Source organism: Triticum aestivum, chromosome 1D, assembly GCF_018294505.1.
Source record: "Triticum aestivum cultivar Chinese Spring chromosome 1D, IWGSC CS RefSeq v2.1, whole genome shotgun sequence".
NCBI lineage: Eukaryota > Viridiplantae > Streptophyta > Magnoliopsida > Poales > Poaceae > Triticum > Triticum aestivum.
This window is the reverse complement of record NC_057796.1, coordinates 172,008,242-172,035,197: the sequence shown is the minus strand read 5'-3', so window position 1 is coordinate 172,035,197 and position 26,956 is coordinate 172,008,242.

Genomic DNA, 26,956 nt, shown 5'->3' with positions numbered 1-26,956 from the left:
TGACCCACTACCTATTGATGATAGTTTTCCTGATGAGCAGTTAGCTGCAATAAATGTTGCTCATAATACTCCTTGGTATGCTGACTATGCTAATTACATTGTTGCTAAATATTTACCACCTAGCTTTACTTACCAACAAAAGAAAAAAATTCTTCTATGATCTAAGACACTACTTTTGGGATGACCCACATCTTTATAAAAAGGAGTAGATGGTGTTAGTAGACGTTGTGTACCTGAGGGTGAATAGGGACAAATCTTACGGAAATGTCACTACGAAGCATACGGAGGGCATCATGCTGGAGATAGACTACTCACAAGGTACTGCAATCTGGATTTTATTGGTCTACTCTCTTCAAGGATGCCTGTAAGTTCGTCTTATCTTGTGATGAATGCCAAAGAATAGGTAATATCGTTAAGCGTCAAGAAATGCCTATGAATTATTCACTTGTTGTTGAACCATTTGATGTTTGGGATTTGATTACATGGGACCTTTTCCTTCCTCTAATGGGTATACACATATTTTGGTTGTTGTTGATTATGTTACTAAATGGGTAGAAGCTATTCCAACCAGTAGTGCTGATCACAACACCTCTATTAAAATGCTTAAGGAAGTTATTTTCCCAAGGTTTGGAGTCCCTAGATATTTAATGACTGATGGTGGTTAACACTTTATTCATGGTGCTTTCCGTAAAATGCTTGCCAAGTATGATGTTAACCATAAAATTGCATCACCTAATCATCCTCGGTCTAGTGGTGAAGTCAAACTTAGTAATAGAGAAATAAAATTAATCTTGCAAAAAACTGTTAATAGGTCCCGGAATAATTGGTCTAAGAAATTAGATGATGCAATTTGGGCTTATAGAACAGCATATAAAAATCTTATGGGTACGTCTCCTTATAAAATGGTTTATGGAAAAGCTTGCCATTTGCCTCTTGAGTTAGAACATAAAGCATATTGGGCAATCAAAGAACTCAATTATGATTTCAAACTTGCCAGTGAAAAGAGGTTATTTGATATTAGCTCATTAGATGAATGGAGAACCCAAGCTTATGAAAATGCAAAATTATTCAAAGAAAAAGTTAAAAGATGGCATGACAAGAGAATCCAAAAGCGTGAGTTTAAAGTCGGAGAATATGTTCTTTTGTACAACTCTCGTTTCAGATTCTTTGCTGGAAAACTCCTCTCAAAATGGGAAGGCCCCTATGTTATCGAGGAGGTTTATCGGTCTGGAGCTGTCAAAATAAATAATGTCGAAGGTACTAACCCGAAGGTTGTCAATGGGCAACAAATAAAACATTATATCTCAGGTACGCCCATTAATGTTGAAAGTAATATTATCCAAACTTTGACACCGGAAGAACACATAAAAGAGTCCTTCCGGAACACTCCAGAATCGTGAAAATAAGGAGGTACGTGATAGGTAAGTAAACGGACTCCAAAAAATCCGCAAAAATATTTTATGTCAATTTTGGAATATTTAGAAAAATAGGAAAATAAGAAACTTTCAGGAAGCATACCCTGGTGGGTTGTGCCCACCTAGGACACCTTACGGACTCTGTTTTTCTCTAGCTTGCTTGTTTCCCAAGATAAAAAATCTTTATATACTCCCCGAACCTGTTGATCACCGTATCGCGGATAAATCTTCTGTTTTCTTTTCCTTGTTGTTTTCTGACAGATCCAATCTACCATGGCTGCTCCACGCTCCTCCAAGGACAAGTTCTTCGAGAACGTCATCAACCCATATCTGCGGGAGGTGATTCAGCACCCTCAGGCTATCCAGATGCATGAGGGGCTGCTGCACATCCGTGATGTGCAAGGTCCTAACGGGACGGGAACCATGGATGCCAGGCTTGAGGCTATGGAGCAGGAGGTCTTCCGGTGCAAGGGGATGGTGGAACATGCACTCAATGCCAATCACCTCATGATCGCGGACTACACCCGTGATCTCAAGGTGGATGGCAAGTCTATGAAGGACATCGTCTTCACCCTCAACGGGCAAATCAACTTCCTTCGGAGCCAGATCTATGATCTTCAAAACCAAGTCTTTGAATATGAGGCAAGGTTTAAAGGTATGAATTTGGCTGCCAGTTGTAGGACCCGTGAGACTCACTCCTCCTCTTATAATGGTGAGCCTCTGCCATGGAAACCCGAGGACAAGATATCTTCATCACCACCATCTTCTTCATCACCAAAGGAAAACTGAGTATCGGGTATGGGCACTCCCCTTGGCTTCCGCCAAGCTTGGGGGAGGTGCCCCGGTATCGTATCATCCCCACTATCTTTTGCCTTTACTTATTTAGTTCGATCTTTTGCTTTAGATGAATAAAAGTTTAGTTCAATCCTTTTCTTCTTTGAGAGTTTGCTTAGTGATCTATCCTTGTAATCGTGTGCAAGATATAAAATAAAGTTTAGTTTGAGTTTTTGCTTTCTTTACTTTCTTGTTGCAATTAAAAGAAAGGAAATAAATAAAAGGAAAGGATATAAATAAAAATAAAGGAAATAAATCAAGAAGATCATATACCAATCTTATGGTAGGTGATGGCACCACATAAGGAAAAGTATAAGTAGAAAATTTTATTAGAGATTGACAAACATAGCATTAGTCAATGATGCAACTCATGAAAGAATTAATAAGGGAAGAGAAGATTCACATATAAATATACTATCCTAGAAATCTTTTGTGATTGTGAGCCCCCATCAAAATATTATATGCCAAAATTGTTGACGTTGGACAAGGAAGACAACTTAATGATTTATGTTTGTTCATATTCACATAGAAGTCATACTGTCATAGATCCTTTAACATGTGGTGCTTGCACCCTATCTGGCTAGCCAAAAATTCCGCACTAAGTAGAGATACTACTTGTGCATCCCCGGATTGACCCCTTGAAATGTTTGCACTAAGGGGTTGATCATACAAACAAATAAGCGCATGGCAACCTCTGCTTCCCTCTGCGAAGGGCCTATCTTTTACTTTTATGTATTTACTTTTATGCAAAGAGTCAAAGTTTTCTCTCTATTCCTTTTTATTTTTCTCCTTTGGCAAGCATCATGTGGTGAGGAAAGATCTAGGCACACATGTCCAGTTGAATATGGGTAGCATGAGTTATTATTGTTGACATCGCCCTTGAGGTGAATACGTTGGGAGGCGAAACTATAAGCCCCCATCTTCCTATGTGTCCGGTTGAAACATTTTGCTCATGTGTGCGCGGTGAGTGTTAGCAATCATAGAAGACTATATGATGGTTGAGTATGTGGACTTGCCTAGAGGCTCCGATACGTGACCCTTCCTGAAAAGATGATGAATTGTAGTTGCAAAATTGACTGAGAACATAGTTTGTTGGTTTCTAATAGAGTTTTTTGCTTTATACTTCGATTGTGTGATGAACTGTTACTTATTCATGAGAAGTATATGATAAAAGTTCTTTGATAAAAGCCTTGTGTTTAATTTTGTTGCTTTCATAATAATCTACATGATGCTTCTATGTCTGTATTTTGTTTCTATCGACACCTCTCTCTCTCTCTCTAAGCATGTGGACATGTTTTTCGATTTCGGTTTTCGCTTGAAGACAAGCGAGGTCTAAGCTTGGGGGAGTTGATACGTCCATTTTGGATCATGTTTTCTTACTGTTATTTATGATGTTTTTATCCATAATAATGCTTTTTGGAGTAATTCTAATGCCTTTTCTATCATAATATGCAAGGTATACACAAAGAGGGAGAATTCCGGCAGCTGGAAATCTGGACATGGAAAAGCTACGTCAGGCCACCTATTCTGCACAACTCCAAACAAGCTGAAACTTCATGGAGATTTTTTATCAAATATATGATGAATATTGGAGCAAATAACTACCAAAGGGGCCCCACCAGGTGGGCACAACCCAGTTGGGCGCGCTAGGGAGCCAGGCGCGCCAGGGAGCCCAGGCGTGCCCTGGTGGGTTGCGCTCACCTAGGCCCACCTCCGGTGCCCATCTTCTGGTATATAGGTCATTTTGAACTAGAAAAAATAAGGATAAGACTTTCGGGACGGAGCGCCGCCATCTCGAGGCCGAACTTGGGCAGGAGCACTTTTGCCCTCCGGCGGAGCGATTCCGCCGAGGAAACTTCCCTCCCGGAGGGGGAAATCATCGTCATCATCATCACCAACAACTCTCCCATCTTGGGGAGAGCAATCTCCATCAACATCTTCAAACAACACCATCTCATCTCAAACCCTAGTTCATCTCTTGTGTTCAATCTTGTTACCGGAACTATAGATTGGTGCTTGTGGGTGACTAGTAGTGTTGATTACATCTTGTAGTTGATTACTATATGGTTTATTTGGTGGAAGATTATATATTCAGATCCAATATGCTATTTAATACCCCTCTGATCTTGAGCATGATTATCATTTGTGAGTAGTTACTTTTGTTCTTGAGGTCACGGGAGAAATCATGTTGCAAGTAATCATGTGAACTTGATATGTGTTCGATATTTGATAGTATGTATATTGTGATTCCCTTAGTGGTGTCATGTGAACGTCGACTAAATGACACTTCACCATATTTGGGCCTAAGGGAATGCGTTGTGGAGTAGCAATTAGATGATGGGTTGTGAGAGTGACAGAAGCTTAAACCCTAGTTTATGCGCTATTCCATAAGGGACCGATTGGATCCAAAAGTTTAATGCTATGGTTAGAATTTATTCTTAATACTTTTCTCGTAGTTGCGGATGCTTGCGGGAGGGTTAACATAAGTAGGAGGTTTGTTCAAGTAAGAACAGCACCTAAGCACCGGTCCACCCACATATCAAATTATGATAGCGAACACAAATCGAACCAACATGGTGAAAGTGACTAGATGAAACTCCCGTGTACCCTCAAGAATGCTTTGCTTATCATAAGAGATAGTTTTGGCCTATCCTTTGCCTCAAAAGGATTGGGCTACCTTGCTGCACTTTTGTTACTACTATCGTTACTTGCCCGTTACAAATTATCTTGCTATCAAACTACTCTACTACTTACAATTTCAGCACTTGCAGACATTACCTTGCTAAAAACCACTTGTCACTTCCTTCTGCTCCTCGTTGGGTTCGACACTCTTACTTATCGAAAAGAGCTACAATTGATCCCCTATACTTGTGGGTCATCACAAGGCACGTATTGTATTGTTGCCAATGAGGATAAAAAGATGGGGTTTTCATCGTATTGCTTTAGTTAATTCCTCTACATCATGTCATCTTGCTTAATGCGTTACTCCGTTCTTTATGAACTTAATACTCTAGATGCATGCTGGATAGCGGTCGATGTGTGGAGTAATAGTAGTAGATGCAGAGTCATTTTGGTCTATTTGACATGGACGTGATGCCTATATTCATGATCATTGCCTTAGATATCATCATAACTTTGTGCTTTTCTATCAATTGCTCGGCAGTAATTTGTTCACCCACCATAATATTTTCTATCTTGAGAGAAGCCTCTAGTGAAACATATGGCCCCCGGGTCTATTTTCCATCATATAAGTTTCCGATCTACTATTTTGCAAGCTTTTACTTTCTGATCTATAAACGAAAAATACCAAAAATATTTACTTTATCGTTTATCTATCTCTATCAGATCTCACTTTTGCAATTAACCGTGAAGGGATTGACAACCCCTTTATCGTGTTGGGTGAAAGTTGTTTGATTGCTTGTGCAGGTATTCGGCGACTTGTGCGTTGTCTCCTACTGGATTGATACCTTGGTTCTCAAACTGAGGGAAATACTTATCTCTACTTTGCTGCATCACCCTTTCCTCTTCAAGGGAAAAACCAACGCAAGCTCAAGAAGCAGCAGGCGTGCCCACCACCCTTGCCACCGCCTCGTGGCTCTTCTGACTTGAACTCCAAGTCTCCTGGGTTTCTTTTGGTACAATAAAAATCATCGCGAAAGTTTTATTCCGTTTGGACTCCATTTGGTATTCCTTTTCTGCGAAGCTCAAAAACAAGAAAAACAGAAACTAGCACTAGGCTCTAGGTTAATAAGTTAGTCCCTAAAATAATATAAAATAGCATATTAATTCATATAAAACATCCAAAACAGATAATATAATAGCATGGAACAATCAAAATTTATAGATACGTTGGAGACGTATCACAGTTCCAAGCAGAGCGTCGTGGCGGCATCTACGTATGAAGCGGAGTACATAGCTGCTTCGGAAGCAGTGCATGAAGGAGTTTGGATGAAGGTGTTCATATCCGATCTGGGTGTAATATCCAGTGCATCAGGTCCAATCACAATCTTTTGTGACAACACTGGAGAAATTGCCTTAGCGAAGGAATCCAAGTTTCACAAAAGAACCAAACACATCAAGAGATGCTTTAGCTCCATTCGTGAAAAGGTCAAGGATGGAGAAATAGAAATTTGCAAAGTACATACGGATCTGAATGTGGCAAACCCGTTGACTAAACCTCTTCCGCGGGAAAAACATGATCAGCACCAAGAATCCATGGGTGTTACATTCATTAGAATGTAATCTAGATTACTGACTCTAGTGCAAGTGGAAGACTGATGGAAATATGCCCTAGAGGCAATAATAAAGTTTTTATTATTATATTTACCTAATCATGATAAAGGTTTATTATTCATGCTAGAATTGTATAGATCGGAAACTTAAATACATGTGTGGATACATAAACAAATATCGCATCCCTAGTGAGCCTCTACTAGACTAGCTCGTTGATCAAAAATGGTTAAGGTTTCCTAACCATGGACATGTGTTGTCACTTGATAACGGGATCACATCATTAGAAGAATGATGTGATGGACAAGACCCATCTTTTAACTTAGCATATGATTCTTCAGTTTATTGCTACTGCTTTCTTAATGTCCAATACATATTCCTTGGACCATGAGATCGTGCAACTCCCGGATACCGGAGGAATACCGTGTGTGCTATCATATGTCACAACATAACTGGGTGATCATAAAGATGCTCTACAGGTATCTCCGAAGGTGTCTGTTGATACATCTCCATCGTATCTATAATTTTTTATTGTTCCATGCCAATATTCTACAACTTTTACATACTTTTGGCAACTTTTTATACTATTTTTGGGACTAACATATTGATCCAGTGCCTAGTGCCAGTTCCTGTTTGTTGCATGTATTTTGTTTCGCAGAAAATCCATACCAAACGGAGTCCAAACGGGATAAAAACTGGCGGATATTTTTTTTGGAATATATGTGAATTTTGGGAAGTGGAATCAACGCGATACGATGCCCGAGGGGCCCACGAGTTGGTGCCCTTCTTTCGCCGCAAGAAAGCCAATATCTGAATAAAAATCGTGTCCAAATTTCAGCCCAATCGGAGTTACGGATCTCCAGGAATATAAGAAACGAGGAAAGGGCAGAATCAGGGAACGCAGAAACAGAGAGAGACAGAGAGACAGATCCAATCTCGGAGGGGATCTCGCCCCTCCGCCGCCATGGAGGCCATGGAGCAGAGGGGAAACCCTTCTCCCATCTAGGGGGAAGGTCAAGGAAGAAGAAGAAGAAGAAGAAGAAGAAGAAGGGGGGCCCTCTCCCCCTCTCTCCCAGTGGCGCCGGAATGCCGCCGGGGCCATCATCGTGTGACCGCAATCTACACCAACGCCTACGTCATCTTCACCAACATCTTCATCACCTTCCCCCATCTATCTGCAGCGGTCCACTCTCCCACAACCCGCTGTACCCTCTACTTGAACATGGTGCTTTATGCTTCATATTATTATCCAATGATGTGTTGCCATCCTATGATGTCTGAGTAGATTTTCGTTGTCCTATCGGTAATTGGTGAATTGCTATGATTGGTATAATTTGCTTGTGGTTATGTTGCTGTCCTTTGGTGTCTATCATATGAGCGCGCGCGTGGATCACACCATAGGGTTAGTTGTATGTTGATAGGACGATGTATTGGAGGGCAAGAGTGACAGAAGCTTCAACCTAGCATAGAAATTGATGCATACGGGATTGAAGGGGGACCAATATATCTTAATGCTATGGTTGGGCTTTACCTTAATAAACGTTAGTAGTTGAGGATGCTTGCTAATAGTTCCAATCATAAGTGCATAGAATTCCAAGTCAAGGATGACATGCTAGTAGTGGCCTCTCCCACATAAAACTTGCTATCGGTCTAGTAAAGTAGTCAATTGCTTAGGGACAATTTCGCAACTCCTACCACCACTTTTCCACACTCACAATACTAACTTTATTGCTTCTTTATCTAAACAGCCCCTAGTTTTTTGGCGCTCTTCCCGGACCGCCACCAGCGCCGCGCTGGCGGAGTAGGGAGTGGCAGCAAGGTAAAGCACCAGGGGCTCGAGGGGACAAGGTGCCACCATCACCGGAGGGCTGGTCAGGTATCTCTTGAGGTCTTGATCGCCAGGTAGGCCTCCGGGGTCCACTCAAACGGGCCCTTCTTCTTCATCAGCTTGAAGAATGGCAGGGCGCGCTCCCCCATCTTGGAGATGAAGCGCCCTAGCGAGGTCACGCAGCCCGCAAGCTTCTGTGTTTCCTTGAGAGTTTGTGGTGGGCTCATGTCTTCTATCGCCTTGACCTTATCCGGGTTGGCCTCGATCCCCCTGTGGGATACGAGGAAGCCCAGCCGCTTGCCGGAGGGAACACTGAACAGGCACTTCCCTGGGTTAAACCGCATGTCCACCTGGCGCAGGCTTGCGAAGGTCTCCTCCAGGTCCTGAATCAGAGTTCTCGCCTCCCGAGATTTTACTACGATGTCCTCAACGTAGGCTTCAGCGTTTCTCCCGAGCTGCTGACCCAGGGCGATGTGCATCAGCCGTTGGAAGGTCGCCCCTGCATTGCGCAGCCCAAATGGCATGCAAATATAGCAGTACACCCCACACAGGGTTAGGAAAGCTGTCTTCTCCACATCCTCCACCGCCATCTCGATCTGGTGGAAGCCCAAGAACGCGTCCAGGAAACACAGCAGGTCGCACTCGGCGGTGGAGTCAACAATCTGGTCGATGCGCGGAAGCGGGAACGGGTCTTGGGGACAGGCCTTGTTGAGGTTGGTGAAGTCGACACACATGCGCTCCTTCCCGCCTTTCTTTGGCACGACGGCGGGGTCCGCCAGCCACTCCGGGTACCAGACCTCACGAATGACACCTGCTGCCTCCAGCTTGCGGGTTTCCTGGATGATGAAGGACTGCTTCTCTATGGACTGTCGCCGCGCCTTCTGCTTCATGGGGCGCATATTCGGGCACACCCTTAAGTGATGCTCGATCACCCCCCCCCCCTCGGGACCCCTACCAGTTGCTTGGGTTCCCAGGCGAATACCTCCTTGTTCGCGTGCAAGAATTCACCAATGCCTCCTCTTGATCTGGGTCGAGGTTGGCGCCTATGGTGAAGGTAGCTCCTGAGGGTCCACCTTCCTCGACCAGCACTTGCTTCGTTTCGGCCCGATCTTGAGTGAACAGCTGCTTCTTCTTTGCCGGTGCGGCCTCCTTAGCTCCGGGGTGACCTCGTTGGCCGGGCGTGCTGCCGCGGCGGCCTTGAAGGCAAGCTTGAGCACCGTCAGAGCCTCCATGGTGTCCCCCGCCACGGTCAAGATGCCGTTGCTCCCAGGCATCTTCACAAGGTTGTAGGCTGGATGGGTCGCCGCCATAAACTGAGCCAGGGCCGGGTACCCGAGGATGGCGTTGTATGGGAGGCCGATGCGAGTGATGTCAAAGTCGATCAGCTCGGTGCGGTAGTTGTCGCGAGTGCCGAAGGTCACTGGAAGGCGGATCTGCCCTAGGGGGCTGGTGGAGCCGCTACCGACTCTGGAGAAGGGCTTGGTGGGACGGAGCCGTTCATGCAGCACGTGAAGCAAGCCGAAAGCTTCCACGGAGACCATGTTAAGGCCGGCCCCGCCGTCGATGATGGTCTTGGTGATGGCTATGTTGCAGATGGTGGGCGTGCAAAGCATTGGGAGCATGCCCGAGCTGGCAGTGGTGACGGGGTGATCCCTTGAGTCGAAGGTGAGGTCGGCCTTGGGCGCCGCCCATCCTGGAGGAGCTCCTTGCTGCGCGGAGGCGGCGCCGATCTGGCGGAAGAACTGCTTGGTGTGACGGTCCGAGGAAGGTGCTTGCGAGCCGCCGAGGAGGGCTGTGATGGCGACAGGTGCCAGTGCTGCAAAGCGCGCGACGAAAAGGCCGCGCAACTCCTCCCAAGAGACCACGGAGGATCCTGGGAGGGTGAGCAGCCAGGCACGCGGTGCGCCGGCGAGGGCCATGGGGAACCAGTTGGCCATGACCTTGTCGTCGCCTCCAGCTTCCAGGACGGCCTCCTCGTACACCAGCAGGGAGGTCAACGGATCCGCCGCGCCGTCGTAGCGTGGCGGCATCTCCGACTTGAACTTGGGCAGCCACTGCACCCACCGCAAGGCGGGGATAAAAGCTCGGAGGCCCCTGGCTCCATCGGGGGCGTCCGTTGACCCAGTCGAAGGAGCAACGCCGGCCATGGGGACAGGACGGGGAGGTGGTCCGACGGAGAGGTGGACTTCGGCGCACACCTACCTGGCGCGCCAAATGTCGGATTGCGGGTTCCGGCAAAACCCTTGAGGTTCGAACTATAGGGTGTGCACGAAGATCTCTCTCCCCCTAGCTCACGCTCTCACCATGATCTCAAAGCTTAGCTCGCCGAACCCGAAGAACAAGGGACACAAGAGTTTATACTGGTTCGGGCCACCGATGCGGCGTAATACCCTACTCCAGTGTGGTGTGGTGGATTGCCTTGTAGGCTGGGGATGAACAAGTACAAGGGAAGAACTACCTCCTGAGGAGAGGTGTTCTTGAGCTCGGTGAGCTTGTGCATGTGTGGATGGAATGGGTCTGATCCAAGATCAGTTGGGGCAAAATCAGTTGCCTCCTGCGGTGGTTGCTAGTCCTATTTATAGAGGCTCGGGTCCTCTTCCCAAATGTTAGGCGGGAAGGGATCCCACAATAGCCAATTTAAAGGGGGACAGCTAGTACAAGCTATCCTGAAAAAAGGTGGTCTTCGCCTGCCAAAGGCTCTGGTGGTGACGCCATCGTGGGCTCCGCGATGACCTCCATCCTACCGTCCTGCTAGTCTTGGTCTTGTTGCACCGATATGGAAACCTTTGCCTAACGCCTCGGGACTCCTTGCCTGCGTCTGCTCCTTTAGCACCGAAGAGGAAACCAGTACTCTGCGCCCGCTAGCGCCTGCCTGGCGCCCGCCTGGCCTTGGTCGTCATGGCTCACGTCATGGGAACCTCACGAGGTGCCCCCTCGCCTTGATCTCTCCGCTCCTCGCAAGCCAGCCTATTGAGGCTGCCCCTGAGGAGGTCTTGTGTCGCCCACCTCGCGAGGGTCTTGAGTGTCTGCTGGTGAAGATGGGTCGTACCAGGCCGCTAGTGGAGCCACGCCATGGGCCACAGGCAGGCAAGTCTGGGGACCCCCGTTCCCAGAACGCTGACAGCCATAGAAACTAGAAAACAAGCTAACTATGCATCGAAAACAGAATCTGTCAAAAACAGAACAGTCTGTAAAGATCTGAATTGAAGTCATACTTCCGTAACTCCAATTTTTTTTTGAAGAGTTAGGAAAACATAGACAATTTGTCTATCAATCATGTGTAAAAAATTAAGAATTTTATCATGCTCCAGTGAATTTAAACAATTCTTTGAATGGGCGCAAAGGTTTCTGTTTTAGGATAAAATTGAATCAACTATCATCCACACTATCCCAAAGGCTTTACTTGGCACTTTATTGAAATAAAAGCTATAAAACATGATTACTACAGTAGCTTAATCATGTGAACACACAAAAATAGTAGGGGTAAATGTTGGCTTCTCTCCCAACAAGCGCTTTTCTTTAATGCCTTTCTAGCTAGGCGTGATGATTTCAATGATGCTCACATGAAAGATAAGAATTGAAACACAAATAGATCATCATGAAGAATATGCCTAGCACATTTAATCCTAACCCACTTCCTATGCCTAGGGATTTGTGAGCAAACAATTTATGGGAAAGAGAATCAACTAGCATAGGAAGGCAAAACAAGCATAACTTCAAAACCTTCAACATAAAGAGAGGGAACTTCATATTATTGCAATATGTAAAAGCATATGTTCCTCTCTCATAATAATTTTCAGTGGCATCATGAATGAATTCACAATATAACCATCACACGAAGCATTCTTTTCATGATCCACAAGCATAGAAAATTTACTACTCTCCACATAAGCAAAATTCTTCTTATTCATAATAGTGGGAGCAAATTCAACAAAATAACTATCATGTGAGGCATAATCCAATTGAAAATAATCATGATGACAAGTTTCATGGTTATAATTATTCTTTATAGCATACACATCATCACAATAATCATCATAGATAGCAACGTTGTTCTCATAATCAATTGGAACCTCTTCCGAAATAGTGGATTCATCACTAAATAAAGTCATGACCTCTCCAAATCCACTTTAATAAATATTATAAGATTCAACACCCCCCAAAATAGTGGGATAATTACTTCCTAAAGTTGACACTATTCCAAACCCACTTTCATCAATATAATCATCATAAATAGGAGGCATCCTATCATCATAATAAATTTGCTCATCAAAACTTGGGGGACAAAAAATATCATCTTCATCAAATATAGCATCCCCAAGCATGTGGTTTTGCATATCATTAGCATCATGGATATTCAAGGAATTGATACTAACAACATTGCAATCATGCTCATCATACAAATATTTTATGCCAAACATTTTATTGACTTCTTCTTCAATTGAGCACAATTTTCCTTTCCATCATTTTCACAAAAGACATTAAAAAGATGAAGCATATGAGGCAACCTCAATTCCATTTTTTTGTAATTTTCTTTTATAAACTAAACTAGTGATAAAACAAGAAACTAAAAGATTATATTGCAAGATCTAAAGATATACCTTCAAGAACTAACCTCCCCGGCAACGGCGCCAGAAAAGAGCTTAGTTGATGGGGTGTTAGTGCCGCTTACCTAGCCTCCCCGGCAACGGTGCCAGAAAAGATCTTGATGTCTACTATGCAACCTTCTTCTTGTAGCCTCGTGTTGGGCCTCCAAGCGCAGAGTTTTGTAGGACAGTAGCAAAATCAAACCGTGGGAGGCGTAGGATGAAGATGGTCTCTCTCAAACAACCCTGCAACCAAATAACAAAGGGTCTCTTGTGTCCCCAACACACCTAATAAAATGGTAAATTGCATAGGGGCACTAGTTCGGCGAAGAGATGGTAATACAAGTGAAATATGGATGGTAGATATAGGTTTTTGTAAACTGAAAATATAAAAACAGCAAGGTAGCAAGTAACAAAAGTGAGCGAAAATGGTATTGCAATGCTTGGAAACAAGGCCTAGGGTTCATACTTTCACTAGTGCAAGTTCTCTCAACAATGGTAACATAATTAGATCATATAAGAATCCCTCAACGTGCAACAAAGAGTCACTCCAAAGTCACTAATAGCGGAGAACAAACAAAGAGATTATTGTAGGGTACGAAACCACCTCAAAGTTATTCTTTCTGATCGATCTATTGGGCTATTCCTATAAGTGTCACAAACAGCCCTAGAGTTCGTACTAAAATAACACCTTAAAACACACATCAACCAAAACCCTAATGTCACCTAGATACTCCAATGTCACCACAAGTATCCGCGGGTTTGATTATATGATATGCATCACACAATCTCAGATTCACCTATTCAAACCAACACAAAGAACTTCAAAGAGTGCCCCAAAGTTTCTACTGGAGAGTCAAGACGAAAACGTGTGCCAACCCCTCTGCATAGGTTCACAAGGTCACAGAACCCGCAAGTTTATCACCAAAACATACATCAAGTAGATCGCGTGAATATCCCATTGTCACCACAGATAAGCACATACAAGACATACATCAAGTGTTCTCAAATCCTTAAAGACTCAATCCGATAAGATAACTTCAAAGGGAAAACTCAATCCATTACAAGAAGGTAGAGGGGGAGAAACATCATAAGATCCAACTATAATAGCAAAGCTCACGGTACATGAAAGTGCGTTAAATCGACTAGAGGGGGTGAATAGGCGATTTTTATGAATTCTTCACTAAGGAATTTCAGGGTGAGAAAATTCCTTAGCGAAGAACTACTTGCAGCGGAATAAGTACTCAGATGCAGTCATAACATAACATAAGCATAGACATCATGTTGAAATGAAAACAAACACAGAGTACAGAAAGTGTAAGCACAGGATAAACAGGATGAAGACAAACAGACTGGAGAAATTGGACTTAGGAAATTGAGAAAGTCTTCAGTCAAAGTCTTGAAACAGATATGAACAAGCCCACAACATAGTAAAGAGGAAATGGAAGGGTTGAGGAAATAGAACCAGTAGGCTTGGTGAAGACAGTGATTTGATAGACGAGTTCCAACTACTGTGACAGTTATACGTCTAGTTGGAGCGGCTAGGTATTTAAACCTGAGGACACACAGTCCCGGACACACAGTCCTCATCGTATTCTCCTTGAGCTAAGGTCACACAGACCTCTCCCAATCACTCGTGGTAAGTCTTTGGGTGACTTCCAAACCTTCACAAACTCGGTCACTCGGCTATCCACAATTTCCTCTTGGATGCTCTAGACCATGACGCCTAACCGTCTGGAAGATGCACAGTCTTCAAAGGTAACAAGTGTCGGATCCACACATGAACAATTTCTTCAGTGATGCTCAATCACTTTTGGTTTGTAGGTGTTTGGGTTTGGGTTTTCCTCACTTTATGATTTTCGCTCAAAATCCTCGGAGGATGGGATGCTCTCAATGACAAGTGTCAGTTTCTCTCGGAGCAGCCAACCAGCTAGTGGTTGTAGGGCGGCTATTTACAGACTAGGGAGCAGCCCGACATGATAAGACATAAATGCCCTTCAATGATATGACCGTTAGGTGGGTAGATATTTTGGGACAGCTGGCACATAGCACAGCAATGGTCGGAAATTTGACTATCAAATTCCTCAGGGCTATCATGTTCCTCACTTGTAGGCAACCCGCACTGGCGAATTCCTAACTCCTCAGTCAGAACAAATTCCTCAGAGGCCAGAAGAACTTCGTCTCTGTCACTGAAGAAATTGACTGAACTGCATGAGATTTCCAATGGCTTCACTCGAAAGGATTCGTAGGTGTAGGATTTTGAGATGGGCATCACTTGGAAACTTTTCCTTAGTTTTTCCTCGACCCCCTTTAACAGTAAGGTGTTTCCTATGACTCAAGAAAGAGAAAATGAAACTACGAAAACAAAAGTCTTCACGCTTCATGTTCCTCGCATGAAATCCAAGTCTTCATGGTCACACCAATTTCTTCACTTTCAAAGTCTTCAGAAAGTCTTCAGAAATCCAAAGTCTTCAGTTGAAGACATTCATTTTTAGGGGTCGACTTTCTCTGTAAATATCAAACTCCTCATAGACTTATAGACCTGTGTACACTCACAAACGCATCAGTCCCTTAACCTATAAGTCTTCAATACACCAAAATCACTAAGGGGCACTAGATGCACTTACAATCTCCCCCTTTTTGGTGGTGGATGACAATATAGGTTAAGTTTTCAACGGGGATAAACATATGAAGTGTAAATACTCATATTGAGGAATTTGATTGCAAGATATAGAAGAACTCCCCCTGAAGATGTGCATAGTGAGGAATTTTCTTTTGAAGCAATGCACATTTGAAGAGTAGAATCATGGAGATCTCCCCCTATATCTTGTAATTCATACATGCATTTAACATATGATATGAAGAATTTGAAATGCATGATGAAATATGGTGACTGATGTAATTCAGCATGCATGCACTAACATATATGAGGAAATAGCATGCAGAAGAACATAGCAAAAGTATCAGACCACCATTGGGTTTAAGTTTACAACTCGATCCAATAAAGTCTTCAAAAGAACGAGAGTTGTAACTTACAAAAAAATGCCCACATATAGAGACCCGCTTGAAGACTAACTCAAATTTCTCCCCCTTTGTCATCGAATGACCAAAAGGGACGAAAACTGAGGACTAACGCACCTGAAGAATATCACGAAGATGATGGAGGAGCGCCAGCGTTGTTGGGGTCGGTTGTTGAAGTAGGGCCTGCCGCAGTGCCGTCCAAATCTTCATGCTCATTAGTCTCGCGAGATGAAGAATATGAGCTGGCTACCAAAGAAGGAACTTTGACTCTCTTGAATTTCTTCGACGGTGGCTGAGACCAGTCAAAGTCCTGCTTGAAGCCCATCTGCTTGAGATCTTCTTCACCATAAAGATGAGACAGAACAGCCCAGGTGCGATTGAATACTTCATGGAGGTAGTAGTGGTTCTTCTTCACTGAATTGTGTATAGCAGTCATGTTGTGAAGAATTGAACCAAACTGACGATTAACCCATATGTGGTTGCGATCGACCTTCTGGTGAAGACTGAGGAGAAGCTCACGATCAGTCATCACCCTTGGAGCTGTGCCTTCAGGATTTTGCTTGGTGGCATTGGCGGCAGAGTCATGAGTGGCAGAGTCATCATTGGTGGAGTAAGATGCAGCTTTACGGAACTGACCATCCAATGGACGGATGCCTTCATCAATAACAGCAGTAGCCTTGCCCTTTTCATTAGCTGAGGAAAATGTCCGCTTGAGGACTTCAATGGGGGGCAAGTAGCTGCCATGGTTGAGTGTGTCAGCCTTGTAATTGATTGAAGACCTTGATCTGAGGAATCTCATAATCCAGGGAGCGTAAGCCTTCAATTCAAAAGGGGACAATGCAACATTGGCCAGAGTCCTCATGAAGAAATCATGGTAGTTGACAGGAACGCCATGAATGATGTTGAACAGCAGATTCTTCATGATGCCAACAACATCTTCTTCATTCGAGTCGTGGCCCTTGATTGGACTGTCTTGGTCAGAATGCGATAGACAGTCCGTGGCACATATAGCAATTCCTTCACGAGGAATTTGGTGCTTGGGGCGTGACCAGGCTTCAGTGGCTTCATCAACACTTGCATATGGTGATCAGTGAGTTCAGTTTCATGATATATACAGCGAGCACCTTCAAGGGGAGGACTGACAGGCAGGGCATGAAGCAATTCAATGGCTGGTGCTTTGAAGTGAGTGTTTTCTGTCATCCAGTCCAACACCCAAGAGTTCACATCTTCAGCATTTTCTATGATGTGCAGCGTCGCATAGAACTGAAGAATTAGCTCTTCATTCCAATTACAGATATTGGTGCAGAAGTTTAGCAATCCAGCGTCATGAAGAACGCTGAGAACTGGTGTGAAGCAAGGCAGCGATTCCATGTCCACATGAGGAACATGCTCATGGTCGAAGACTTTGTCCTTATCAAAAAGCAGTGAAGAATAGAAGTTGGCTTGGCTTGTGGTCCAGAAACGCTTCCTTCGTAGGCGAGCAGAGTCATAGGGATTGTAGTCTGTGAAGAATACATGCTCGTGGAAGAAGTCATCAGCCTTGAAGTTTTGCTTCTTAGAGAAGGGATTCTTCGGCTTGGGCTGAGGAGTATCAGTCAAAGTCATCAGAGGTTCAGGAATCACATTCTCAGGCACCACAGGCTGAGGAATTTCAGTTTCTGCTTCAGTTGCAGCCTGAGTCTTCTTTTCTTCATCAGCATTTTCATCAGCACTACTGGCTGGAATTTCTTTAGGAATGGAAGGAGTGGTGTGAGGTTCGTCAGAGCCCATTTGAACTTCAGTGTGCACTGGGTACTGAGGAATTTGTTGCAGTGGCGTGAACAAAGGAGAGTTGGGGTGCTGACTTTCCCAAAAGTCATCATTCATCACAGGCGTGGTGCTCCCAATGTCCACGTCTTCATCTTCTTCACTTAATTTTTCAACGCCTGCCTCTTCAGCTGTGAACTGAGGCACTGGCGATGAAACAACTGGAGTTGAAGGGATATCATCCACTTCGATTTCTTCGCCCAACTGCTCTGAAGAAGCAGCAGAAGGAATGTCTTCATCAGATCCGCTTGGGATCACATATTCTTCTCCAAAAGGAACGAGTTCCTTTGATGGCATACTGGAGACAGGAACAGCATCAATGGGATTCTCAAAAGAGCTTGTCAACATCTTCATCTTCTTCGGTGCTGAAGGCTATGATGAAGCAGATGCTTTCCTCTTCTTTACTGTTGCTCGCTCCGCAGCTTTGGTTTTCTTTGCTTCTGATGCAGAAGGAAGAACTGGACTTGGTGTTGGTGCAGGAGGAGCAGAGGAAATTGGTTCATTTTCTTCAGGCACAACTGTTTCAATTTGCCTGGTTGGTTCAGTTTCTTCAAACTCAGCGGTTGATGCCTTAGCTAGCCTGGCTTGTTCTTCAGGCGCAACACTAGTGGTTGCCCTGGCAATTTCATCAGCGGCTGGAATAGATGCATCAGCCCTGGTACTCTCATTTTCATCAGCAGACTGATTTTCATCAGCGGTGCTGGCATGTTCTTCAGTTTGCTGAGCAGATGCTTCAGCCTGAGGAGATTCATGTTGCGTTGGGTCTGCAACATTGGTGGTGAATCCTTCAGCCAACTTGACGAATCTGACCTTGGCTCCTAGCCAATCAGCACGGTACGCGTCAAATTCATCACTGAGGTTTTTGATTTCAGATTGAACAGCCACAAGTTCATCAGTTGTCATTTTGACAACATTCTTCTTCAGAAAGCGCTCCCTTTTGTACTGAGCTTTCTTCAGCTGCCTGGCCTTCTCAAACTTCCATTTTTCTTCGCCAATGAAGGCGGTCAGCATGTGACTTTGGCCAGGAGTCAGCTTGAAGTTGGGCATAGGAGTGTTGGGGTCCTTGTGCTAGAGATTAATGTACTCAAGGATCAACTTTGGATCCAGTAAGAGAGGAACTTCACTTCCTTTTGGCTCTAGCAGCCCTTTGTTGTCTATCTTTGATGATTTCGGCAAGTTCCTCCTCATCAGCTTCGTCTTCATCGGATGGTACTTGAAAGGCAACCTTCTTCTTGTGAGGACTTGGCCTAAGCCTCGTCCAGTAGTGGCCTTGGTCTTTAGCAAGGTAGGGCCTGTTGAGGAATTCGGAGGAGCTGAAGAACTTGCAGAGGCTCCTGAGGCAATTGATTTGCCTGTGGTCCTTTGACACAAGGCAAGATGCACAGGTGCTGAGGACTTTCCGGAGGAGCATGAACAGCTTGAGGAATTTGCCGTGAGGGCTTTGCAGAGCTGGTACGTGAGGGCATTTCTGAGGTGCTTGGCCATGAGGGCATTGAAGCAGAAGCACTGGGCTTGTGTGCAGGCTTCTTGGGCATAGCCTTCTTAGGCTTGCTAGCAGAGGCCTCAGCAGTGGCAGCAGCAGAATCTTCATTGAATTTCTTCACTGCCTCTTTTGCCATTTTGGCCAGCTTAGCTTGATGCTTGGCCCACTCCTTGGGGAAATCCTCACCTCTTCTGATGCTAGAGGGATCAGCTACTTGGCCTGGTGCCAATGGAGGTCTTGGGCATGGAGGGTGTACAGCGAATTTCTTCATGTACTTGGGAGTGACATAGCGATATTCCCTCCATTCACTGGCCCATCTCCTCTCTATCCTCTGAATGCGCACTTTACGCTCATTCTTTATCTCATGAGGAGGAGTGCAGTACCCTGCATAGATGTCCTCAGGTATCTCAAAAGCATTGTTGACTTCCAACTTCTTCCCTCCCTTCTAAGGTTTCTTGCCATCAGTCATTTTCTTCAGCTGAGGATTCTGAACAATTGAGTTCTCTGATGATGTATGTAACTTTTCTTCGAGGAACACTGCAAATGAGTTAAGTTGATGAGAACCTACTGATCCAGCAGTGGACATGTGTACATGTGAACAGAGTATAGGTGCAAAGAATTTGGAGAGGTCATATGCTTTCTCAGAAGTTTTTGCAAAAAGAACAAGTTTGAGGAATTTTACCAGATGTGTCTTGAGGAATTTCACTAAGCATTCTTCGACTTAGGTTCCAGAGTTGTATAGATTGGAAATCCACACAATTGAGGAATCTTGAAGAAAAATGTTGCTTAGGGAAACAGATCAAGAACAGATGTTTGTGTGAGGTGTTTAGAGTGTGAAGATTGAAGAATAAACACCTTTTGATGATTTTTAGAAATCAAAGGAATCAACAAGGGCAGCAAAAATGACTTTTAATTACCCTTGATGAAGAACAGGACGAACTGTGAATAGTAGATTTAAAGCTCGTCAGTTCAGATCTTCCACGCCCTAACTTGGCAGAGGAAGACAGCTACGGCGGCGGTGGAGTGAAGAAATCCGCGGCCGGCGCGATTACGACGATGACGAGGTTGACGCAGCGAATCTCTTCCTCAATGACGACGATGGAAGTAGCGGCGGCGCTAGGTTTTGAGAGCTCGAGCGAGGGAGTGAGGTCGAGCGGAGTAAAACACAGTCTGAGGAGGGTGGGGGGTATTTATAGCCGAGGTGAAAAGCCGCTCGCCCGAGGAAAATGGACGAACATGCCCCTGACCCTTCTCATTCGTGCGACATGTGTCACCCACGTACAGAGATGTGGAGATTGTGTGAGATCGTGGGTGAATAGGATAATCATATCGTGGAATGTGGAACGGTCTGAGCGGCAACAGCCTAAAATTCAGATATGAAAATTTTAATGTTTCATTCGCAAATGCTTCAGCTGACAAGGACACAGTGAAGATTTTGAATGGGTTTCAAGTAGAACGCACATCAAGAATTTGTGAACAGACTGGGTTGAATTTAGCATAGAGGGGGAAGGGCCCGATCACATTCACTTAGCAGAAAAAGGCAACTTGAAGAATTAGCAATAAGTGAATGCTATAGAGGATATAAACTCAAATATATATATAGCCAATGAAGAAAAACGACGGAAACAGTGAAGATATTGCAAAGTTGAAGAAATTGAACAACTGAGGAATTTCAAAAATGAAGAAAAAACTCAAATTGACGATTTTCAACTTTTGTTGGTGGCTTGACCCACCGTATAAGAATGTTGATTTCAGACGCCGCGTACAATTGTCGTAGGGTGTCGGTGGAAACGACACCTATGGGATCACTGGGATCCCTTCTACGGTTGGCGGGCGTGGGGTTCTGCAAAGAGCGGGTCTGACAGGAAGCACAAAGATCGTTTACCCAGGTTCGGGCCGCGAGGATGCATAATACCCTAGTCCTGCTTTAGTGTATGTATTTGAGTGTTCTTGAGTTCTTGAACTAGCTACGGTGTGTCCCTAGTCCAAAAGATCCCAATCCTTCTCCTGGTCGCCTCGGGCCTCCTTTTATAGACAAAAGGGGCCGCCACAGTGGTACACAGGAGGTGGAAAGGTGTACAGTGGATGAGTCTATCCTCTGGCACCGTCGGACAAATGCATTTAATGCACTGCCAACGTGCCCCTCTTGCTTTATCGGGGACGGCAAGGAAGCTCGTCCCAGCTATCGCCGCCTCGCCTGGCTTCGACATGCGTCCGAGCTGACGAGGCGTCGTTGCGCCATGTTGGCTGGTTGCTGGGCTAGCGCGGTGGTGGAGTCTTCATGAAGATCTGCATGCCACCACACAGGTGCTTGCTGAGTCGGTCGTGGAGGCCGCTCGTCGCCACGCAGGTGCCTGCTCAGCTGGTTGAGCTAGCAGCTGCATGGGGACGGTGGTGGAGCCTTGGCAGACGCAGGCCTGGCCGCGGCCCCGTAAGTGTCTTCGGCAAGGGCCTTGCCGGGGCCCCGGCAAGGGTCTTGCCGCGGCACCGTGGTTGTCCCCGGCAAGGGTCTTGCCGGGGGTCTTGTGGATTTCCTCGGCTAGGATCCTGCCGAGGAGCGTTGTCTTCTGGTCCTCATCTGATCTTGTGTGTTTATGATCTTGACAAAGATCTGCATGCCACCACGGAGGTGCCTCCCGAGCCTTGGTTCCAATGTGGTTGTTGGCGGTGTTGGAACCCTCAGGCTCAAGGGTGACTCGCTCTGCTAGCGTCGGGCAAGTTGCCCCGGCAGAGCTCTTGCCGGGGCTGCGGAGGCTACCCCGGCAAGGGTTTTGCTGGGGGAGTCCACCTCGCCCTCTTGCTCTTTGTGTCTCTTGGTCTTGGCGTTGCTTTCGTTGCCTTGCGCTTCGGCTTCCTTCTTCCGCCCTGCTCAGTGTGGTCGTGGGCGCGGCTCTGACTACCCGTGCACAAGTAAAGGGGTAAAAAAGGAGTGCCCCTACTTTTGTACACCGACAGGAGCCCCCGGGCCTAGGCCACACATAAGCGCGACACGTTGTTGGGCCAGGCCCAGAACGGTGCGCGGGCAGGTGGGGCGGATTTTTACCGCGGTAATTTTTTTGCTCGCTTGCGCTTCCCCACGACCCGCGTTGAATGCACGTCGTGGAGGGTCGTGTGTGACATGGGGGTCATGCATGGGGTGGTTCCCGCACGCATGCGTCACATCACAGTAAATGGTAAAGAGGCGGCTCGCGCCTTCCCCATAAAAAGGAATAACCGCAGGCACGCTGCTCATTTACCCTCTGCCTTTTCTCCAATCTCAGAACCGTCGTCCCCTTCTTCCTCCCTCTCAAGTTCTTGCCTTTGCTCGCCGCCGCCGTGCCTTCATCGTCCTTCATCCTTCGCCTCTTGCAGCCGCCATGGCACCCAAAACCAGCAAAAGCAAGGGAGTGGCCAAGGACGCCGGGGCGAAGGAGCCATTGGAAAGCGAGTTGGCGGCGCGGCAGACGCAGTCCGCCTACTTCCCCACGACGGTCGACGCGGTCCATCTCCAGGACTACTTTAAGCACCTATGGGGGTGCAAGACCGGGGGGAGACGACGGGGTATCCGGCCACGCGCGTCATCCCTGCTGCTTTCGCCGAAGCCAGCCCGAATCGGTACCCATTCTTCGTCGACTACTTTTCCTGCGGCCTCTGCCCCCCTTTCTCTGATTTCTTCAATGATATCATGCACACCTACGGCTTTCACCTTCTGGGATTTACCCCAAACGCCGTGGCGTGCATGGCTCTTTTTGCGCATCTCTGCTAGGGCTTTGCCGGAGTGTTCCCCAACACGGCGCTCTACCGCCACTACTTTTATCCTCGAATCCAAAAGGGAGGCGCCATCTCTGGTTGTGTCGCCTGGATCCCAAGGACCAAAGGGACATACCCGGAGCTCGCTCAGAAGGAGAGGTGGGAGGAGTGGCGGGGCCGGTGGTGCTGGATTGAGGAGGAGGACCCGCAAGAATTCTGCCAGGTTCGCCAGGCGCCGCCGGTTCGTAGAAACGACTGGGGTGATGTTGATGCCGATGATGCGAAGCTCATGGTTGCCACCACTAGGATTCTTCGCCTCACCGAGGCCGGGCTCACCCTTGAGATGATTGGGGCGTATTTCATCCACCGCCGAATCACTCCGCTGCACAACAAGGGGAGGCCAGCCTGGCTCTTCACGAATGCGGCCGACATCATGAGGCTTCACCCCAGCTTGGACCACAACCTCACTGTGATGGGGCACGCCCACTTCTGCCAGCGGCTCTTCCAGCTCGACGTGAACCGCGACGGGAAGGTCAGGCGGTCCGGCATGGTCGCCAAGGGGCCCTTGTTTGGGTTGCCGGGCGGGGTGGTCCTGCTGAGCAATAACTCGCGCCGAAACGACATCATTGCCATGATGCCGGAGTTCAACGCACATGGCCTCGTCCCAAATTGGGTCGAGCCGCCGGCGGATCAAGTGCAGGAGTTCTTTGATTCCTTGGTGGAGAAGTACATCCGCGACGAGCCGCTGCTCGTCCAAGACACCACCCAGGCGGAGCTGGACTACATCACCGCCAGGGCGGCGGAGGCGGAGCTCGCCAGGGAGGCCAGCAGCACCGGCGGCGTGGAGGACGAGGCCCCGGCGGCCGCGGAGGAAAAGGAGCTCACCCAGTGGGCGGAGTCCGCTGGGGACGCCAGCAGCGCTGGCACCGGGGCCCCTCTCATCGAAGATGTGGTCGACGAGTTGTCGTCGGAGGAGGTCGAGACTGCTGACCCTCCGGTCACAGGGAGAGGGTGAGTCCTGCGGTGGGCCAGCTCTGGCGAGCCGGTTCGGCCCGGCAAGGCCGTGCAACCGCAGCAAGCCCAGGAGGCGTCCCTGCGCCAAACGAGGGCCACGGCGGCGAGGAAATTGGTAAAGGCCGCGGTGGCGAAGAAGAAAGCAGCTGCCTCTTCTTCGTCCAGGCGTGGCCAGACTCCACCCTCCTCCCCTCCTCCGGCAGATGCCGACGCGGAGGTCATCTTCGATTTTGGGTCCCTCGGCCCAAGAAGGAAGAGGAAGGCAACAGAAGAGGAGGTGGAGGATGAGTAAGTATCTTGCTCTTTTTTGTCATCTCCGTCTCCTCAGACTGTGCCGCTTATCTTGATCTGTTTTCATCTTCGTAGAGACGCGAAGATGCTGGCCCGGAGGGTGAAGAGGGCCAGGGCTTCGGCGGGCGGCCAGCCCCCGGCAGGCACTTCTGGTACACCGCTGGTGGTGTTGAGTAGCCCAGACAGCAGCCCCCTGCACGGCCCCCAGTGTAAGCTCATCACTCGCCCCTCGTCAACGTGTGTTGGGCGTACGATCCCTTGGCGCTGACCTTGCCGTGATTGCAGGAGGAGAACGGCAGCAGGAGGAGCCACGAGGGCTACCCCCAACGCGCTGCCCCCATCGACCACGCCGCCCCGAGGGGCGTCCCCGGCAAGGGCTCCAAGCACCGAGCACATGCACACGGAGAAGGAGGAGGCAAACTTGGGCGCTGGTGGCTCCGCCTCAGTGCCAGATGTTGGCGGGGAGGGGGCCTCTTCTTCCCAGCCCGGCACGGGTAAGTCACTCGCCTTCCGTCCCTGTTCTTTTTCTTTTCGAATCTTGGTCTTGGCTTCGCCTCATCCCCTTCTCGATATCCAGATCCTCCCTCGGCGGACCGGGAGGACTTAGACACCGTCATCGAGGATGTCGCCAAGGACGCCGTGGCGGAGGCTGAGAAGATCGCCACCGAGGAGGCCGCCAAGGATGCTGCTGAGGACGCCGCCAAGGGGTCTGCCGGGGAGCCTGGCAAGGCTGCTGCTGAGGAGGCCGGCAAGGGGCCTGCCGGGGAGGCCGGCAAGGCCGCTGCCGAGGAGGAGGTGGTTGACGACCAACCTTCCTCCTCCGCTGCCTCTGGCTCGGGCAAGTACCTAAAGGTGAGCGACGACCTGTTCATCCACCTCCCAGGGACGGCGAGCACCAGGGCGCCCACCGAGGGAGAGGTGTTCGACGAGGAGGTGCTTGCCGCCGTTGGGCTTGAAGTCGTTGACGAGCCGAGCACCGACGACGGCGGTTCCCAAGAAGAGCGGCTCCTCCAGGCCATGGGCGCCAGCTTTCGGAAGCTCCAGTCACTCCACCGCGCCCGCCTGGACAAGGCCAAGTCCAGGATGGCAGCGGTGGACAAGGCGGAGGCGGACCTCGAAGGGCACGTCGTCGAGACGCAGGCTTGGTTCCGCCAGGCCTTCGAGGAGCTGAAGACCGCCCAGGACGAGCTGGCCAAGCGCAAGGTGGAGCTCGTCATGAAGCAGGCCGACATCGAGAAGGCCCAGGAGATGGCAAAGAACCAGGCCGCCAAGGACGAGACCGCTCGGTCCCAGCACCAAGCCGCGCTGAACTCCCAGGAGGAGGACCTTGCCGCTCGCGAGGAGAAGCTCGCTGCGACACTCCGCGGCAAGGACGAGGAGGTTGAGAAGCTTGTCCTGCAGTAGACCCAGGAGCTGGAACAGAAGCACGAGGAGGCGCTCAATGCCCAGGCTCAGGTCCATGCCGGCAAGGTGAAGGAGTTGGAGGTGGAGCGGGACAAGCTGAAGAGGCAGGCCCTGGAGCTGACGGGGGAGAGGGACGTGGCCAATGGCGCCTTGGCCAGCGCGCAGGTGCAGTCCTTAGCAAGGCCAGGCTACTCTCCATGGCCAATGAGTCCATCAAGGACCTGAAGCTGAAGCTGGAGGGCCTTGAGGGGACGCTCTCGGAGGCCAAGGCCCGGGAGGAGACCCTGGCCAAAGATTTGGAGGCCGAGAAGCAGCTGCGGAAGAACGAAACCGCCAACCACAAGGATTTTGTGGAGGGCGAGAACCGCTGGATGAGCCGCCTCGAAGGCGTCGCCGGCAGGATCACCACGCAGCTGGCTACCATGGGGATGCCAAATGTGAGGTACACCCCGGAGCCCAACGTGACTCCCAACATCAAGCTGACCCTATTCTTCGAGGGTGTCCTTGGAGCCCTGGAGCATCTTCGCTCCAGCAGGCGGCCTCTCTGGCCGATGAGGCCCGGAAGCTTTGCTGGGGTGCCAGGACCAAGGTTCTCACCAAGCTGGCGCACTGGAACCCCAACGTCGACTTCGACGCCATGCTGGAGAGCTTGCCGGAGGATGCGGACCTTGCGGCGCTCGAGGAGCGTATCAAGCCCATCATCAGCCGCGTCGACGGAATCCAGAGGGTGGAGGGCCAGCGCCTGGATTAGGCACCCCGTTTCTCATTACCGCTGCAGGTTCATGACCAAGACAATTTCTATCTTTGGTTAGAACCGCGGCAACAACTGATGTAATATAACTCTGCAGTACTTTCGAGATGATGCATGTTATCTTCCTGTTTGATCTTCCTTTGTATGTTCACCCTACGTTAATCAGGTAGGCTTGCCGGCATGTAAACCCAGGCCGCAGCACCTTGAGGACGGATCCCCAATGGCCTGTCGGGTGTGCTTGCTGCCAGGCGAACCACCTTACCGCTCTCAACGCGGCCGCTCGAACTGTCGAGCTTGACTCGAGTCAGAATCGAGAGTGTTGCCAATTGCGGAAGGCTACCCCGCCGTTCTCGGCGCGGCCGCTTGAGCTGTTGAGCGGACTCGAAACAGAGCAAGGGTGTTGCCAACAGTGGAAGGGCCCCTTTGCGTGCAGGTTTTCCATACATAGGGCAGGACCTTCGAGGACAATAACCTTATATATAAAAAAGAAATTTCTTAAAGTTTCACGCGACTTAGCTTTTCTGTCGCTGCACGGGCGTCCACCGCATCTGCAGACGATGCCGT